Here is a 17,803-nt window from a genome sequence, read left to right on the forward strand (position 1 = left end):
AGAAAAAAAAAGGAGCACGCAGCTCCCAGAGTAGAGAGCGGAGCATCAGCTATAAGCAAAGAGCGTGCAGCTCTCAGAGCAGAGCGTGGAGCATCAGCTATAAGCAAAGAGCGTGCAGCTCTCAGTGCAGAGCATGGAGCATCAGCTATAAGCAAAGAGCTTGCAGCTCTCAGAGCAGGGCGCGCAGCATCAGCTATAAGCAAAGAGCGCGCAGCTCTCAGAGCAGAGCGTGGAGCATCAGCTATAAGCAAAGAGCGTGCAGCTCTCAGAGCAGGGCGTAGAGCATCAGCTGTTATCAAAGAGCGTGCAGCTTTCAGAGCGTGGAGCATCAGCTATCAGCACAGAGCACGCAGATCACAGAATAAAGCGCGGAGCATCAGCTATAAGCAAAGAGCGCGCAGCTCCCAGAGTAGAGAGCGAAGCATCAGCTATAAGCAAAGAGCGTCCAGCTTTCAGAGCGCGGAGCATCAGTTATAAGCAAAGAGCGTGCAGCTCTCAGAGCAGAGCGTGAAGCATCAGCTATAAGCAAAGAGCGCGCAGCTCCCAGAGTAGAGAGCGGAGCATCAGCTATAAGCAAAGAGTGTGCAGCTCTCAGAGCAGAGCGCGGATCATCAGCTATAAGCAAAGAGCGCGCAGCTCCAAGAGCAGGGCGCGGAGCATCGGTTATAAGCAAAGAGCGTGCAGCTCTCAGAGCAGGGCGCAGAGCATCAGGTATAAACAAAGAGCGTGCAGCTTTCAGAGCGCGGAGCATCAGCTATCATCACAGAGGGCGCAGCTCCCAGAATAGAGCGAGGAGCATCAGCTATAAGCAAAGAGCATGCAGCTTTCAGAACAGAGTGCGGAGCATCAGCTATAAGCAAAGAGCGTGCAGCTCCCAGAGCAGGGCGCAGAGCATCAGCTATAATCAAAGAGCGTGCAGCTTTCAGAGCGCGGAGCATCAGCTATAAGCAAAGAGCGTGCAGCTCTCAGAGCAGAGCGCAGAGCATCAGCTATAAGCAAAGAGTGCGCAGCTTTCAGAGCGCGGAGCATCAGCTGTAAGCAAAGAGCGTGCAGCTCTCAGAGCAGGGCGCAGAGCATCAGCTATAATCAAAGAGCGTGCAGCTTTCAGAGCGCGGAGCAGCAGCTATAAGCAAAGAGCGTGCAGCTCTCAGAGCAGAGCGTGGAGCATCAGCTATAATCAAAGAGCGTGCAGCTTTCAGAGCGCGGAGCATCAGCTATAAGCAAAGAGCGCGCAGCTCTCACAGCAGAGCGCAGAGCATCAGCTATAAGCAAAGAGCTTGCAGCTCTCAGAGCAGGGCGCGCAGCATCAGCTATAAGCAAAGAGCGCGCAGCTCCCAGAGTAGAGCGCAGAGCATCAGCTATAAGCAAAGAGCGCGCAGCTCCCAGAGTAGAGAGCGAAGCATCAGCTATAAGCAAAGAGCGCGCAGCACCCAGAGTAGAGAGCGGAGCATCAGCTATAAGCAAAGAGCGCGCAGCTCCCAGAGTAGAGAGCGGAGCATCAGCTATAAGCAAAGAGCTTGCAGCTCTCAGAGCAGGGCGCGCAGCATCAGCTATAAGCAAAGAGCGCGCAGCTCCCAGAGTAGAGCGCAGAGCATCAGCTATAAGCAAAGAGCGCGCAGCTCCCAGAGTAGAGAGCGGAGCATCAGCTATAAGCAAAGAGCGCGCAGCTCCCAGAGTAGAGAGCGGAGCATCAGCTATAAGCAAAGAACACGCAGCTCCCAAAGCAGAGCGCGGAGCATCAGCTATAAGCAAAGAACACGCAGCTCCCAGAGTAGAGAGCGAAGCATCAGCTATAAGCAAAGAGCGCGCAGCTCCCAGAGTAGAGCGCAGAGCATCAGCTATAAGCAAAGAGCGCGCAGCTCTCAGAGCAGAGAGCGGAGCATCAGCTATAAGCAAAGAACACGCAGCTCCCAGAGTAGAGAGCGGAGCATCAGCTATAAGCAAAGAACACGCAGCTCCCAGAGTAGAGAGCGAAGCATCAGCTATAAGCAAAGAGCGCGCAGCTCCCAGAGTAGAGCGCAGAGCATCAGCTATAAGCAAAGAGCGCGCAGCTCTCAGAGCAGAGAGCGGAGCATCAGCTATAAGCAAAGAGCGCGCAGCTCCCAAAGTAGAGAGCGGAGCATCAGCTATAAGCAAAGAGCGCGCAGCTCCCAGAGTAGAGAGCGGAGCATCAGCTATAAGCAAAGAACACGCAGCTCCCAAAGCAGAGCGCGGAGCATCAGGTATAAGCAAAGAGCTTTCTTTTCAGTACTGGCTCCACGTGACGCCTCATTGTGATCATGAGACACATTTATTTCAACTGTAACCATGCACGACACTGCTGTAGGATGATCCAAGATGTTAAACACATGTCAACCATGCAATGGCTCAAGGGACGGACTCAGACCAATGTCAGCAGGGGCTGACCCAAAGCCCACCCTCTGTGTATTTAACGTGTGTTGATGGTGACGTGAGCTCTGGCAAACAGCTCAAGTAGTTGTTGGAGGTACAAATCACCAGGAAACCGAGGTAAGTTCCAGAACTTGCTCATTGGCCATCCACTCTCCTCCACTGCAGAGCACTGCCAACATTCTAAGGTGACCTCTAGCGGTAGAGTCCAAAAGGCGAAAAGTGAAGGGGGTGGCGGGATGTTCCAAGGGAAGGAAAAAAGGATGAAAGGAAGATTACAACACACCTCCCTTATTTACCTAACGAAAATCAATGTTACATTAGGCAATCTTGTCACAACGCCACAACTGTCCATTTTCAAGGAGTACCACTTTTTTGGAGGTTTTGAACACCTCAGAAGGAGGGTAGAATTTGCTTTGGCTGCGCAAGTCTTTTACACTCCTCTTGACCTGCACCGTCACCTACCCTCCACCCGGGACCTTTGACTCTGCAGGTCAAAGGCCACAGAGCACTTTGTATCACTATGGTGGCAATACTAAAAGTTTCCAACCAAAACAGAGCAGCTATTTATTCATGAATTGTACTTTTATGCAGGAAATGTGGTCTTCTGTGAAGGAACTGATGATTACTGAAGATACTACCTCCCTTAGACAAGAACGTGATTCCTCAGCTTTAGGCGAAGCTTAAAAACCTGGCTTTTTCAACAGTAGAGTAGACTAGTCGGTTATAACTGGCTGGTCTTTCCTGTGCTCTGTTCTGGAGTCAAGATAGGGCCCGGACACTCCCCGGAGTAGCCGTGCGCTTAACAAATACCCTATAACATAACATAACTTTCATATCGACCTGAGATACTGTGGCCCCCATTTTTATGGTCGCCCTGTAGACGCTGCATCCGTGTTGTTGTTGTTCCTACATCCTGAGCTCTCCAGAAGTAGAGTCTGACGCAATGATGCCTCCAGCAGCAGACACTGTCCTGGTCAGACAGGAAGAGGCTAATCCCACGGAGGGTTCTTCGCTAGAAGTGGTGGTAAGGGACCGTCTTGTTTACGCGGCTCCCATGGAGACGGCCACATTGAGCGCCATCCCCTGAGATTTAGCTTTGGAGACCAGGGGAACGCCATGATTGTTGGTCTTGAAGGATGAATCGTGTTTCGTAATAGGGGCAGCGTGTGTTGAGATCCGCCCCCGCTCGCTTTCCTGCGTTTTTATATAGCGCGGACTTTACCCGAAGGCGTCAGAGCGCTTCACAATAGGAACAGAACTGATACAAGAGAACATTACAAGTGAACAAATTACAAAAGCAGACGTTACATTACATGAGGCAAAAGTGACAATCGTGAGCAAACAAAATACAAGAGGTAGCAAACGGTGCATTGCAGGAGGAAAAAGTAACACATGTGCAGGTTACAAAAGCGTACAAAGTACAAGTAGAGGTATAATACTGCAATAAATGGAGGACACTCAAACACAAGAACAAACGTTACATAGGCAATGGTGGCACTTGTGCAAGTATTGAAAGCAAACAAAATGTAAGAGGTAGCAAACAGTGTGTTACAAGAGAAAAGTGACGTGTGCATGTTACCAAAGAGTACCAAACACAGGTAAAAGGGTAGTACTGCAATAAATGACAGGTTCACCAGCTGATCCTGTTACACACAGTGCAAGCTTAGAACCATTAGCATAAGCAGGTAATTATACCATTAGCATAAGCAGGTAATTATACCTTAAAGTCTTAAAGGATTTTGCAGGGAAAAGAAAACTCTGTTCCAACTTTGCCCCTCCTACAAGCAGGGATTTGAGAAGGTCCCTTTGTTTGATTCCATCTGGTTGGGATGTGAGCTCTGCTGTGGCATCATTCACTGCATGGCTTCTTTAGGAAGGACCTATATATCCAATAGCAGTGGAGGTGAGCTAGGCTTCCGGTGAAACCCCACATCACCTGGATAGGACCAGTTGTGATCCATCGAGCCCTGGACTGGACATCTTTGCATCCTTTCCAAATACACAGTGGGGGACCGCAGACACGCTCGTGTCCATCCATATGCGCCAGCTGAGGCAGCAAAAACAAGCAGTGGCAAAACCAATACATCCGGCTTGTTTTTACGGGAAGCGTATGGTATTATTTGGGCAACTTTGTGTGTGTCGCCCGCAGCAACGCCCAGAAGTAAATCAAAAAGAAAATCCCATAATGAAGCAATATCCTGAGTTACAACAATATGGAAGCGGGGAGTAGGTCCCTTTTCCTGAACAGGTGGCATTGGCAGAGCAAAGAAGAGTTTCATGAAAAGGAAAGAGAAGATGAAGTTTAAGTTCTAAATGGTGAACTTAAAAGGCTCACACAGAAAAATACTGCATGGAAGCTCCTTTTGGCAAAGGTTTAGTTACTTTTATGCATCTTCAACAAATCATTTGCTCGCACATTTTTACTATATGAACAAATACATCTGTAAATCTAACATGTTATCATGACAGAAAAAAACAAATGTATGTACAAGGGCAATTAGTGAATATCACTATCTTTGGTTTTATAACAGGCTAAGGCATACAATTTGCAAGCACTTCCTAAACATAAGAGCCATGACTAGCAGTTAAAGTGTTGTTTTGTTGCTAAAGTAAATACAGGAAGCTCGCAGTGATGCTAGTCTAGCTAGAGAGTACTTGAGCTCCACCTCCACTACCTAATGGGAATGCACATGAGACAATGTAACTTTCCTCAAAAGACCATGGTTGTGATTGACAGCTCACCCAAGCAATAACAAGCCCTGATAAACACTTGAAAACCAATGGGTGGAGGAGGCTGACACAAAGCGTTCGCTCTCTGTGCTGCCCCCTTTTGGAGATCTGATGACTTGCGCTCCTCCAAACTTCTAAAGCCCTCTGTCCAGACCTACAAAATACCCTTTGTGTATCCTGTTGCATCTTGCATTCTTATTACTATGTGCAATGTTTTAAGTGGGATGCAGAATGTGGCAGGCGAGTGTAGCGAGGTAGGAACATGGAACTGGAATGGGGTTGACAAGTGGCATTAACCCCTTGTATGCCGGGCGGATTCCCCTGCTGTGCTGAGGGGCGGGGAGGGCGCGCACAGCGCCCCTGTGTTCATGACGAGCTGCTCGTCATAAGCCACGGTGCTCGTGTGCTCATGACGAGCTGAGCTCGTCATGACCACACCTGTTTGTGTAGAACGTTCGCAAAGCAGGGGAATTAGCCCAGTGTGCGAGCGTTCCAACGATCATGACGAGCTCAGCTCGTCATGAGCACACGAGCACTGTGGCTCATGACGAGCTGAGCTCGTCATGAGCGTTCAAGGGGTTAAGGGAATGGAATCTGAGCCTCTGGGCAAGCGCCTCCAGAGCTCTTCCTGTGAGTCAGATACTCCATAAATAAGAAGAAACTTACCTTTATCGAAGTGTCTTTTCAACACCTAAAGCTGCCAGGTGACTTCAGGTAACTAATGTAGTGAGGAAAACATGGGGACCCCAATAAGTGGACCTGGGGTGGACTAATTTTTTAGAAAACAATGGTTCTTATGTGGCCAAGAAGGTCCAAAGAAAAGGCAGTTTCAGAATTAGGGACAATGCGCTAGAGTCGAGAATGATAATGAATATCTCAGGGAGCAATACGTAGGATGAACAGGGACATGGAAGTCAAAATAACGTTTGTTATTTACTTTATGAGAATATGCAAGAGAAAATTCAGGTGCTCACATAGCAAAGTGACTACGAGCGTGACATGATAAGCGGGAGTGACTTTAAACCCATCGCTGCTGCCGACGTTCAACGGACGTCGCGTGCACTACCTCGATAGTGCTGCGCACGTCCGTTGAACGTCGCGGCCTCGCCCGCGCAATAGAACATTCCACACTAGCGCGGAACGTTCAGCGCAGGCAAGGAGTTAAAATATAAACATCTCAATGACAACACGTAAAAGAACTCCTCATGAACAAATTATACAAAGTGTACAGAGTTCCTGTTCTAGGGGTTCGACAGCGTTTCGATCTCAGCTGTTCGAGATCATCCTCAGGACATAGCAATTGTGAGCAAGCTGATTTTAAAACTGTGCGGTGCCAGGGGGCGAGAAATTAAGCAGAGCACCGCAAGGGGCTTGAAAACCTGATACTGCTACCAAGTAGTTTGTCTTTGGATAGAACCTCAGAAGACGTGCTTTCACCTTCCCATAGTGCCAATATCGGCCCAACCCCAGACCTTTCTTCAAACAACACACCACTCCACCAATAACCGAAACAACACAAGTTTGATGGAGAAAGTTGTTGCAGTTTTATTAGCATATACATTATGCCACCATGTTGGGTTATCTTACGGGTCGATCCAGAGCAGGCCGCCTCTCGCGACCCACCCACCTGATGAGCCATAACCCCCCGGGGTGTTAACCGCGGGGGCGTTGTCAGTTTCGGGGGAAGGTCTAACCCCTCCCCTCGGCGGACCTCTATTCCGCCCCTTGCTCAAGCCCCTCCCCCTCGGGGGGCAGAGCGTTGTGGCAACCCCCGGTTGCTCAGGTCTACAACCGCCCGAAGGACTAACGGGGCGCCGTCACTCCTCCAGGATCCATCACAGCGTGGATCTCCCTGGGGGATAATTCTGCTCTCGCACCCACCGGTGCTCCTGTAGAGGGTACCCCTCTGTACCTTTCTGCATTGGATCGCCCTGTAACTCCGCCTGCAACACAAAGACAGTAATATTAATAGCAAAAAACAACCCCCCCCCACTTACTGCCCGAAAGCAGGGTAAGCGGATGGGAGGGAAAACAGCAACAGGCAGTCACCCGCTCAGGGTCCGGGCAGGGGAGGGCAAGGGTCAGCACGAGCAGCGGTCGACGAACAAAGAGGGCGCTTGACCCTCGCCCCCTGGACTATATAGTCACTCCCCCCTCCCCCAAGACATAGAAAGTGACATCACGGGGGGACCTCCAATCCCCCCAACCACTAGACCGCTCAGGGTCTGTGCCATCCTATGGCACTAAAGGTGGCCGCCCTCGTAGGTGGCCACCTTTGGTGTCCCGGGGCAGCCAATCAGAAACCCTTGCAGCTCCCGCTGGCGGTTCGGAGCTGCTGTCATAGAAGTGGTTGCACAGGTCATGTGAAGAAAGTGCTTCGAGCTGGCGCCTGCAGCTTCTTTCAGCAGGAGCTATGGGCAGTATTTACGCTGACTCTCATCAGAGGGCTGATGCCACCTGTTGGCAATTTAAAACGCTGTTGAAATGAACACAGATAGCACTACGTATAGAAAACCATCATACGTAACATATCAGGAATGCATTCAGGGATGTGGGGTACTAGTGCAGCAGGTGCAGCGGCACCGGGGCCCAGGCCCGCGAGGTTCGAGCTGCAGCAAAGAAGGCCTTGGATTGTAGGATGCAGGAATGAGCTGCGACAGCAGACCCAAGGAGGGGCGCGAGCTCACATTCCTGTGCACTTCCGGTAAGAGTTCTGGCGAGAGAGCCACGCTGAACCCTCAAGGCCACCGTCAGCGGCCCTGGACCAGTGGAGCCACCTTATCACTAGGGGAAGAGCGACGGGGGGAGGGGAAGAACAGGCTAGGAGAGGGGTAACAGGATAGGAGGGGCCTTGGGGGAGGGGTCACAGCATAGGAGGGGGCCTTAGGAGAGGGGTCACAGGATAGGAGGGGGTCAAAGGATAGGAGGGGCCTTTTGGAGGGGGGTCACAGGATAGGAGGGGGCCTTGGGAGAGGGGTCACAGCATAGGAGGGGGCCTTGGGGGAGGGGTCACAGCATAGGAGGGGGCCTTGGGGGAGGGGTCACAGCATAGGAGGGGGCCTTGGGAGAGGGGTCACAGGATAGGAGGGAGTCACAGGATAGGAGTGGGCCTTGGGAGGGGGGTCACAGGATAGGAGGGAGTCACAGGATAGGAGTGGCCCTTGGGAGGGGGGGTCACAGGATAGGAGGGAGTCACAGGATAGTAGGGGCCCTTGGGAGAGGGGTCACAGGATAGGAGGGAGTCACAGGATAGGAGGGGCCCTTGGGAGATGTGGTCATAGGATAGGAGGAGGCCCTGTTAGAGGGGTAACAGCATAGGAGGGGGCTGGGAGGGGTCACAGGATACGAGGGAACCTTGGGAGAAGGGTCACAGGATACGAGGGAACCTTGAGAGAGGGGTCACATGATACGAGGGAACCTTGAGAGAGGGGGTCACAGGATACGAGGGAACCTTGGGAGAGGGGTCCCAGGGTAGGAGGGGCCTTGGTAGAGGGGTCACAGCATAGGAGGGGCTTGGTGGGGTCACAGGATACGAGGGAACCTTGGGAGAGGGGTCACAGGATACGAGGGAACCTTGGGAGAGGGGTCACAGGATACGAGGGAACCTTGGGAGAGGGGTCCCAGGGTAGGAGGGGCTGGGAGGGGTCACAGGATACGAGGGAACCTTGGGAGAGGGGTCCCAGGGTAGGAGGGGCTGGGAGGGGTCACAGGATACGAGGGAACCTTGGGAGAGGGGTTCCAGGGTAGATGGGGCCTTGGGGAAGGGGTCACAGCATAGGAGGGGGCTGGGAGGGGGTCACAGGATAGGAGGGGGCTGGGAGGGGGTCACAGGATAGGAGGGGGCATTGGGAGAGGGGTCCCAGGGTAGGAGGGGCCGTGGGAGAGGGGTCACAGCATAGGAGGGGGCTGAAGCACAGGCTGGAAGAGGGGTCACATGATATGAGGGGGCTGAAGCACAGGCTGGTGGAGGAAGTCACAGGATAGTATGGACTGGAGTACAGGGTGGGGGAGATTGTCACAGGATCGGAGGGTCTGGAGCAGAGGGTGGGAGAGGGGTCACAGGATAGGAGGGGGTTGAAGCACAGGCTGGGAGAGGGGTCACAGGATAGGAGGGGGCTGAAGCACAGGCTGGGAGAGGGGTCGCAGGATAGGAAAGGGCTGGTCACAGGATAATATGGAGCAGGTGCACAGGCAAGAGTTGGGTTACAGGATAGGAGGGGAAGAGTCACAGGAAAGTATAGGGAGCAGGAGCACAGGCAGGAGAGGGGTCACAGAATAGGAGGAGTTGGAGCACAGGCTGGTGGAGGAAGTCACAGGATAGTATGGGCTGCAGTACAGTCTGGGGGAGATTGTCACAGGATCGGAGGGTCTGGAGCAGAGGGTGGGGGCGGGAGTCACAGGATAGGATAGGGCTGAAGTGCAGTTTTGGTGAGAGGCCGCAGGATATCATGCAAGAGTAGAGGCTGGGGAGGGGGCACGGCATATGAAGGGCAGGCTGAGAGAGGAGTGCCAAGATGGGAAGTAGCAGGTTTGGAGGGGATCACAGGATAGGAGGGGCTGGAGCACAGACTGGGGGTGGGAGTCACAGGATAGCAGGTGCTGGAGCACAGGCTGGGGCAGTCACATGATGGGTGGGTCTGGAGGGCAGGATGGGTGGGGTCTGAGGATAGGACAGTGCTTAATTTGAGCCAGTGATTTCTGGTGCTCGACACTGACACTTAGTTGTCAGCACCTGCAGTTATTACAGGCTGCCACATGGTGGCACTATTTATCTAATTTAGAGATGACCACAACAACCGTAGTTTATTAATTCAATATACATAGCAAATAACTAATACCTGTGGCCGAAGCCATTCTTATAGCTCCGGGGGCCAGGAGTAGTCTGAATTTTCACACTTGTAAGTTTGCTACTCTATTCATCAGAGTGGTGAAAGAAAGAGACAGCCAACACGTGTTTCGCCCCCTTACATGGCCATCCGGTAGATGCTTTTTAGTTCTATCAACGTCGTGGTAACGTCCGACGTTAGCTGAATACCGAAACCTGACCTGGCATTACGCCCAAGATTTGAGAATTCCTAGGACCCATACATTTTACCCACGACGTTGATAGAACTAAAAAGCATCTACCCGCCCGATGAAGCCCCAGGCCGGATGGCCATGTAAGGGGGCGAAACACGTGTTGGCTGTCTCTTTCTTTCAACCACTCTGATGAATAGAGTACAAATAAACGTATAAACACCTCGTGAAAAACCAGTGCATATTTGGAATCCCTTCCAGAAAAAATTTCAGATGAAAAGCATCTTGCCCAGACAAACCTGTTGAATCTTACTCAACAGAATCTGAACTAATCATGGCCACAGAGGAAATTCGATAGCAAATTGACTGGGGTAGCTGAGTTATCCTGCTCCTACTTGACCTATCAGCCGCGTTCAATACGGTTAATCACTCTACTTACGCAACAGCTGGCGGCAGTAGGAGTTGGAGACACCGCACTCACCTTTCTCACCTTCTTCCTTTCTGCTAGAGAACAGAGGGTGTGCTGAGACACCCTAGAATCAGGCACATTTCATCTCCCTGGGGGAGTGCCGCAAAGATCAGCACTCTCTCCGACGTTGTTCAATATATATGTGACCTCGTTGGCCAAACAAGTCAGGAACCATGGTTTTTCGTTGGTATCATATGCGGACGATACTCAAATTATTATCTCCATCGCATCAACCGCAGACTCGGTGGCAGACAAATTTCATAGCTGAAAAATAATTACTCAAAACTGAACATGGACGAGACTGAGGTCATGGAATTTGGAAATGGTCCGCCTATTCGTACGCAAGCATGGTGGCCAGCTGTGGCTGGGTCATGTCCAGTCCCTGTCACCAAAGTGAAAAACCTTGGCTTTCTATGTGACGATCTGCTCAATTTCTCAGGGCAGATCAACCAAGTGACATCAGCTTGTTACTTTCAGCTAAGAGTTCTTCGTAAAATCCTACAGTTTCTACCTGAGGAATTGAGAAAAACAGTTGTGGTAACTCTTATTCTCTCCCGCCTAGACTATTGTAACGCCTTGTACTTAGGCGTTGACAAACGCCAGTTGATGAAACTTCAATCTCTACAGAATGCAGAGGCACACACCCTGCTATATATCCCGAATTATAGTAAAGCTAAAGTCAAGGGACCCCCTCTGCAATAAATCTAGGTTAGGGAAAAGAGGGGTTTGAAATGCACACAAGACTAAATATTTCCCTCACAGACCATCATCTTTTTACCATTGAACATATTTCCTATACATTTCATTAAACATCAAAAGATGCAACAGTGACAACTCAAATCATCTCATTTGTTATTTTATTTTATCAAAGCTTTTCACTTTCTTCACAAATTCATGAAGAAAAACAAGTTCACCTAGTGCTGAGTCTCATGTTCCATTTGGAGACTCTGAAGCCTGCAGCAGTTTTCTCTTGCCAGATAATAATCAACTGTGTACAGATATTGGATGAGTGTAGTTGTTGTATGATTTGGTGTGACTGTAGTATGATTGTATGTATTTATTCCTAACCAGGTGAACTTGTTTTTCTTCATGAATTTGTTTCTCTCTATGTATTTTTCTTAGAATTGGTTTCATGTTTTCTGGAGTGTAAATAATCATTGTTGTAAAAGAAATGTATTAGTGAGCCGAGAAATCCAGAATAATATATCTTTGTGCTTTTTATGTGATAAGGATAACAATTTGTAAAAAGAAAGTTTTTTTGGTAAAAAAACAAAAATATGAAAAATGAGATGAAAAAAAGAAAGTAAAAAGTTTTGATAAAATAAAATAACAAATGAGATGATTTGAGTTGTCACTGTTGCATCTTTTGATGTTTAATGAAATGTATAGGAACTATGTTCAATGGTAAAAAGATGATGGTCTGTGAGGGAAATATTTAGTCTTGTATCCCAAATTATAGCCCTATCTTGGGCACAATCAGAGCCCTGCACTGGCTTCCAGTCAAGCTGGGAATTCAGTTTAAGGCACTATGCCTGGTCCACCAAGACCTCTATGGGGGAGACCCAATGTCTACCACAAACTCTTCCAGCGTAATACCCCTTGCAGGTTGTTAAGATCTGCCAATAAAGCCCTGGTTCACATCCCCAGAGTAAAGAGGGCCAGATGGGGAGGAAGATGTCTCTCTTTCCTGGCTTCTAAGCTCTGGAATGAACTTCCACTTAATATCAGGCTGTTACCATCCAGCTCACAGTTAAGGAGTCAGATTAAAATCTGGCCTTTCCCTCCCAGATAATGATCTAGCCCCTCTTGACTTCGCCTCCGTCCTGCTTCCTTCCCACAGCGCCAAGACGCCTCGGCATTTGTGCACTACGTAAGCCTTTACTTACTTACTTACTTACTTACTTACCCTGGTTCAGAAGCCAACCACCCCCACTTTGGTCCTCGGGCTGGGTGACAGTCTGTGAATGACCCCCATTGGACCCACACTCCCACCATTGGCAGCTGATCTTGGACTATTGAGGGGTTCACGAACCCCGCCGGGTGCTTCTGGGAGTCTGTGACAGCTGAACACGTCTAGTCCTACTCTGCTGGCCCATGTTTCCGCGTGCAGGTTTCCACCCTCTGGAAAGTATGAAGCGGCCATCTGCATCTGACGTTTCACTGTTCTACAAAGAAAATTGATGTTCCCTTCACTGGAACCCCTTTGCCTTCACCCCACAGTTTCAAGTTTATTTTATTTTTGCATAGTTAATTAAAACCGTTGCAATAGTGACACTAAAATATTTCAACAAAATCGTTGTAAAAACCAATTAAAAGCCAGTTACCTGCGTTATCAGCGTGTGTGCATCGCCATCCTAAAATTCCACTCATGCTGATTCCGTGGGCGTGAATTTGAACTCACAGCTACATTTGTGCATCTAAGTTCTGCTCAGGCGCACACAACGTTTGTGAGTTAATTTTAGGGGCGTTGGGTGTTAGCGCCCTAAAAATTGGGTTTACAAAACATTTATCAAGGTGCATTTAGGAAGCACGTATTGCCGAATCCTCGGAGTAAGTAAGTAAGTAAAGATTTTTAAAGCGCACAAATGCCGAGGTGTCATGGCGCTAGAGTAAACCTTCTTTGATTTTCAGTTGGAGGGGGCCAAGGGTAGTAAGGGATGAGGGGTTCAGAGGGGCTCGCCACCTATAGCAAAAAGCATGTGCAATGCAATCGTTTTCGCATTTACCCAAATTTGAGCTATTGGCATTGTAAATGACAATGGACCACATGTATCAAGCCAAATTGCATTCGCAAACTCAATTTGGCCAAATGGTATGTATTAAGCAAATCTGTGTGCAAAATAAGGAATCGCAAAATTTACGATTCCTTATTTTGCGATTGCATTTAAGGAATCGCAAATTTTACGATTCCTTAAATGCAATGTAAGAAACATTAAAATAATGCAAATTGGCCTTAAGGAATCGCAAAATTACCACCAACTTCAAGTTGGTGGTAATTTGCGAATTCCTTGAAAAATGCACTTTTTTGCATTTTTCAAAGTGCACTGTGAAGCACATACAAGCCCTTAGGGCATGTATGTGCACCACATGTGCACCCATGCAAATGTCCGGGGTGCAACAGGGTGTCCTTTGGACACCCCTGCAACCTTGAAATTATTCTCAATTTGCGATCCTCAAATTGCGAATCGCAAATTGAGAATAACTTCCCATTCATTCCTATGGGCCTCCTGGTCCATAGAAATGAATGGGAAAGTATTCCTTAATTGCGATTCACAATTTGCTAATCGCAATGAAGGAATTTTAAGAAATCGCAAAAAAAAGCGATTTTCTACATACATACCATTTTGCGAATCACAAATAGCGATTTCTTAAAAATCGCTATTTGAGATTCGCAAATGGGTACCTTCATACATATGTCCCAATGCCTTTTATTTAGGTTTTTTAAATCATAAATAAAAGACATTGTCATTTACGAGGCCAATAGCTTAAAGTCTTGCAAATGAGAGACATGTTGCATTCCAAATGCTTGAAGGCATCGCTGAGTTACCCCCTCCTGTCTCCCATGTCCCCCGAAGAGCTACCCGTTTGCTACGAGTTAAATAAACAAGCCGTGCGCACGAGAGACCTTCCTGCAGTAAGAGAAACACTTTAAAGAAAATAGTGCTTACAGACTAAAGAAGACATACTGTGTAACAACCAAAGTAAAAGGGCCAGTCCTCATGGGAGGTTACAAATGAAGACAAGGTGCTACTAAGGAGGGACTAACAAGCATGACAACGAATCAGACGCCAGCATTTACAAAGGGCAATGACACAAGCCAATGACAAATATGGGCGGAGAGTGGGCGGGGCTTCAAGTACTTACTCTAATACAGCATGGCTCGCAGAGCAGCACAAGCGCAGCCCAGGCTCGACCTAAAAAGCGAAAAGTGATGTTTTTTTAATGCAATTCAGGTCCACAGAACCACCCTGGAATATATTTTAGTTCTTATAGAAACTTTGGGGAGGCTCTTGCTCAAATAATCTTTGTTTATTTTAAATATAAACAAGTGCATAGTAGCAGCACCACTGAGCATAGAAAAGGAATGGAAATGTTAAACAGAGAAACATGTGCACACAGCCATCTGGTGAAGCATTAGACACAGGCCATGCAGTCTCACGAGCTGTGTGCACTCAGGGATGGCCTGTCACAGATAGACATCTCTTGATCACAAGACACAGACCCTGCAGTCTCACAAGCTGTGTGCACTCAGAGACTACCTGTCACAGATAGACATCTCTTGTTCACAAGACACAGACCCTGCAGTCTCACAAGCTGTGTGCACTCAGAGACTACCTGTCACAGATAGACATCTCTTGTTCACAAGACACAGACCCTGCAGTCTCACAAGCTGTGTGCACTCAGAGACTACCTGTCACAGATAGACATCTCTTGTTCACAAGACACAGACCCTGCAGTCTCACGAGCTGTGTGCACTCAGGGATGGCCTGTCACAGATAGACATCTCTTGTTCACAAGACACAGACCCTGCAGTCTCACAAGCTGTGTGCACTCAGAGACTACCTGTCACAGATAGACATCTCTTGTTCACAAGACACAGACCCTGCAGTCTCACGAGCTGTGTGCACTCAGGGATGGCCTGTCACAGATAGACATCTCTTGTTCACAAGACACAGACCCTGCAGTCTCACAAGCTGTGTGCACTCAGACCCTGCAGTCTCACAAGCTGTGTGCACTCAGAGATGGCCTGTCACAGATAGACATCTCTTGCTCACAAGACACAGGCCTTGCAGTCTCACAAGCTGTGCGCACTCAGAACCGGCAGTCTCACAAGCTGTGTGCACTCAGAACCTGCAGTCTCACAAGCTGTGTGCACTCAGGCCCTGCAGTCTCACATGCTTTGTGCACTCAGACCCTGCAGTCTCACATGCTGTGTGCACTCAGACCCTGCAGTCTCACAAGCTGTGTGCACTCAGAGACGGCCTGTCACAGATAGACACATCTTGCCTCACAAGACACAGGCCCTGCAGTCTCACAAGCTGTGTGCACTCAGAGACGGCCTGTCACAGATAGACACATCTTGCCTCACAAGACACAGACCCTGCAGTCTCACATGCTGTGTGCACTCAGACCCTGCAGTCTCACAAGCTGTGTGCACTCAGAGACGGTCTGTCGCAGATAGACATCTCTTGTTCACAAGACACAGACCCTGCAGTCTCACAAGCTGTGTGCACTCAGAGACTACCTGTCACAGATAGACATCTCTTGTTCACAAGACACAGACCCTGCAGTCTCACGAGCTGTGTGCACTCAGGCCCTGCAGTCTCACATGCTGTGTGCACTCAGACCCTGCAGTCTCACATGCTGTGTGCACTCAGACCCTGCAGTCTCACAAGCTGTGTGCACTTAGAGACGGCCTGTCACAGATAGACATCTCTTGTTCACAAGACACAGACCCTGCAGTCTCACGAGCTGTGTGCACTCAGAGATGGCCTGTCACAGATAGACATCTCTTGTTCACAAGACACAGGCCCTGCAGTCTCACGAGCTGTGTGCACTCAGGGGCATATTATCAAGCCCCAGCGATAATTATCGCTAAGCGCACTTAGCGCTAGGATAATTATCGCCGGGTAGCGTGGATTTTTATCACTGAGATAGCGTGCTATCAGCAACGCTTATCTCAGAAGTGATAAAAATCCTCGCGCTAACTGCCAAATGAGAGATTATCGCTGGAAAATCAACGATAATCTCTCGAAGTTTGGCGTTAGCTTGATGATAGGGGCTCACAAACTTAGCCATGATATCCACCTTCCATAGGATATCATGGCTAAGTCAGGAAAATACCAGGTGTAAAAAAAGCAGTGCTAACCGCGGTTAGCGCTGCTTTTTTATCACTAACAGGGTTAGCGAAATCCTTGATAATAGGAGAAATGTCGCTTAACAACATTTCTCCTGTTATTTTTCTCTGGAACGCCCCCTTTGCATCTCATTAGAGATGCAAGGGGAAGCGTAGAGAAAAAGGGTGTTAACATGCGAATTTGCGTGTTAGCACCCTGTTGTTGATAGGGAGATAATTTTATCTCCGCTTTCTTGGCTTTTCTAGCCAAAAAAGCAGAGATAAATCCCTTGATAATATGCCCCTAAGAGACGGCTTGTCACAGATCGACATCTCTTGCCTCACAGGCAAAGACCCTGCTATCTCATAACCTGTGTGCACAACAGAGACGGCCTGTCGCAGATACACACCTCATGCCTCACAAGACACAGACCCTGCAGTCTCACATGCTGTTTGCACTCAGACCCTGCAGTCTCACAAGCTGTGTGCGCTCGGAGACGGCCTGTCGCAGATAGACATCTCTTGCCTCACAAGAGACAGACCCTGCAGTCTCACAAGCTGTGTGCACTCGGAGACGTCTTGTCATAGATAGACACCTCTTGCTCATTAGACACAGATCCTGCAGTCTCACAAGTTGTGCGCACTCAGAGACTACCTGTCACAGATAGACATCTCTTGTTCACAAGACACAGACCCTGCAGTCTCACAAGCTGTGTGTGTGCACTCAGAGACTACCTGTCACAGATAGACATCTCTTGTTCACAAGACACAGACCCTGCAGTCTCACAAGCTGTGTGCACTCAGGCCCTGCAGTCTCACATGCTGTGTGCACTCAGACCCTGCAGTCTCACATGCTGTGTGCACTCAGAGACGGCCTGTCACAGATAGACATCTCTTGTTCACAAGACACAGACCCTGCAGTCTCACAAGCTGTGTGTGTGCACTCAGAGACTACCTGTCACAGATAGACATCTCTTGTTCACAAGACACAGACCCTGCAGTCTCACAAGCTGTGTGCACTCAGAGACTACCTGTCACAGATAGACATCTCTTGTTCACAAGACACAGACCCTGCAGTCTCACAAGCTGTGTGCACTCAGAGATGGCCTGTCACAGATAGACATCTCTTGTTCACAAGACACAGACCCTGCAGTCTCACAAGCTGTGTGCACTCAGACCCTGCAGTCTCACAAGCTGTGTGCACTCAGAGATGGCCTGTCACAGATAGACATCTCTTGCTCACAAGACACAGGCCTTGCAGTCTCACAAGCTGTGCGCACTCAGAACCGGCAGTCTCACAAGCTGTGTGCACTCAGAACCTGCAGTCTCACAAGCTGTGTGCACTCAGGCCCTGCAGTCTC

General features: G+C 49.1%; 1 protein-coding gene across 1 annotated transcript in view; it reads left to right on the forward strand.

The window, feature by feature from the left end:
• LOC144799709 (monocarboxylate transporter 13-like) overlaps nt 1–17,803 on the forward strand; it is a 119,420-nt gene that overhangs the window by 12,799 nt on the left and 88,818 nt on the right. The gene's annotated exons all lie outside the window — the stretch shown is intronic.

Source organism: Lissotriton helveticus, chromosome 12, assembly GCF_964261635.1.
Source record: "Lissotriton helveticus chromosome 12, aLisHel1.1, whole genome shotgun sequence".
NCBI classification, from domain to species: Eukaryota; Metazoa; Chordata; class Amphibia; order Caudata; family Salamandridae; genus Lissotriton; species Lissotriton helveticus.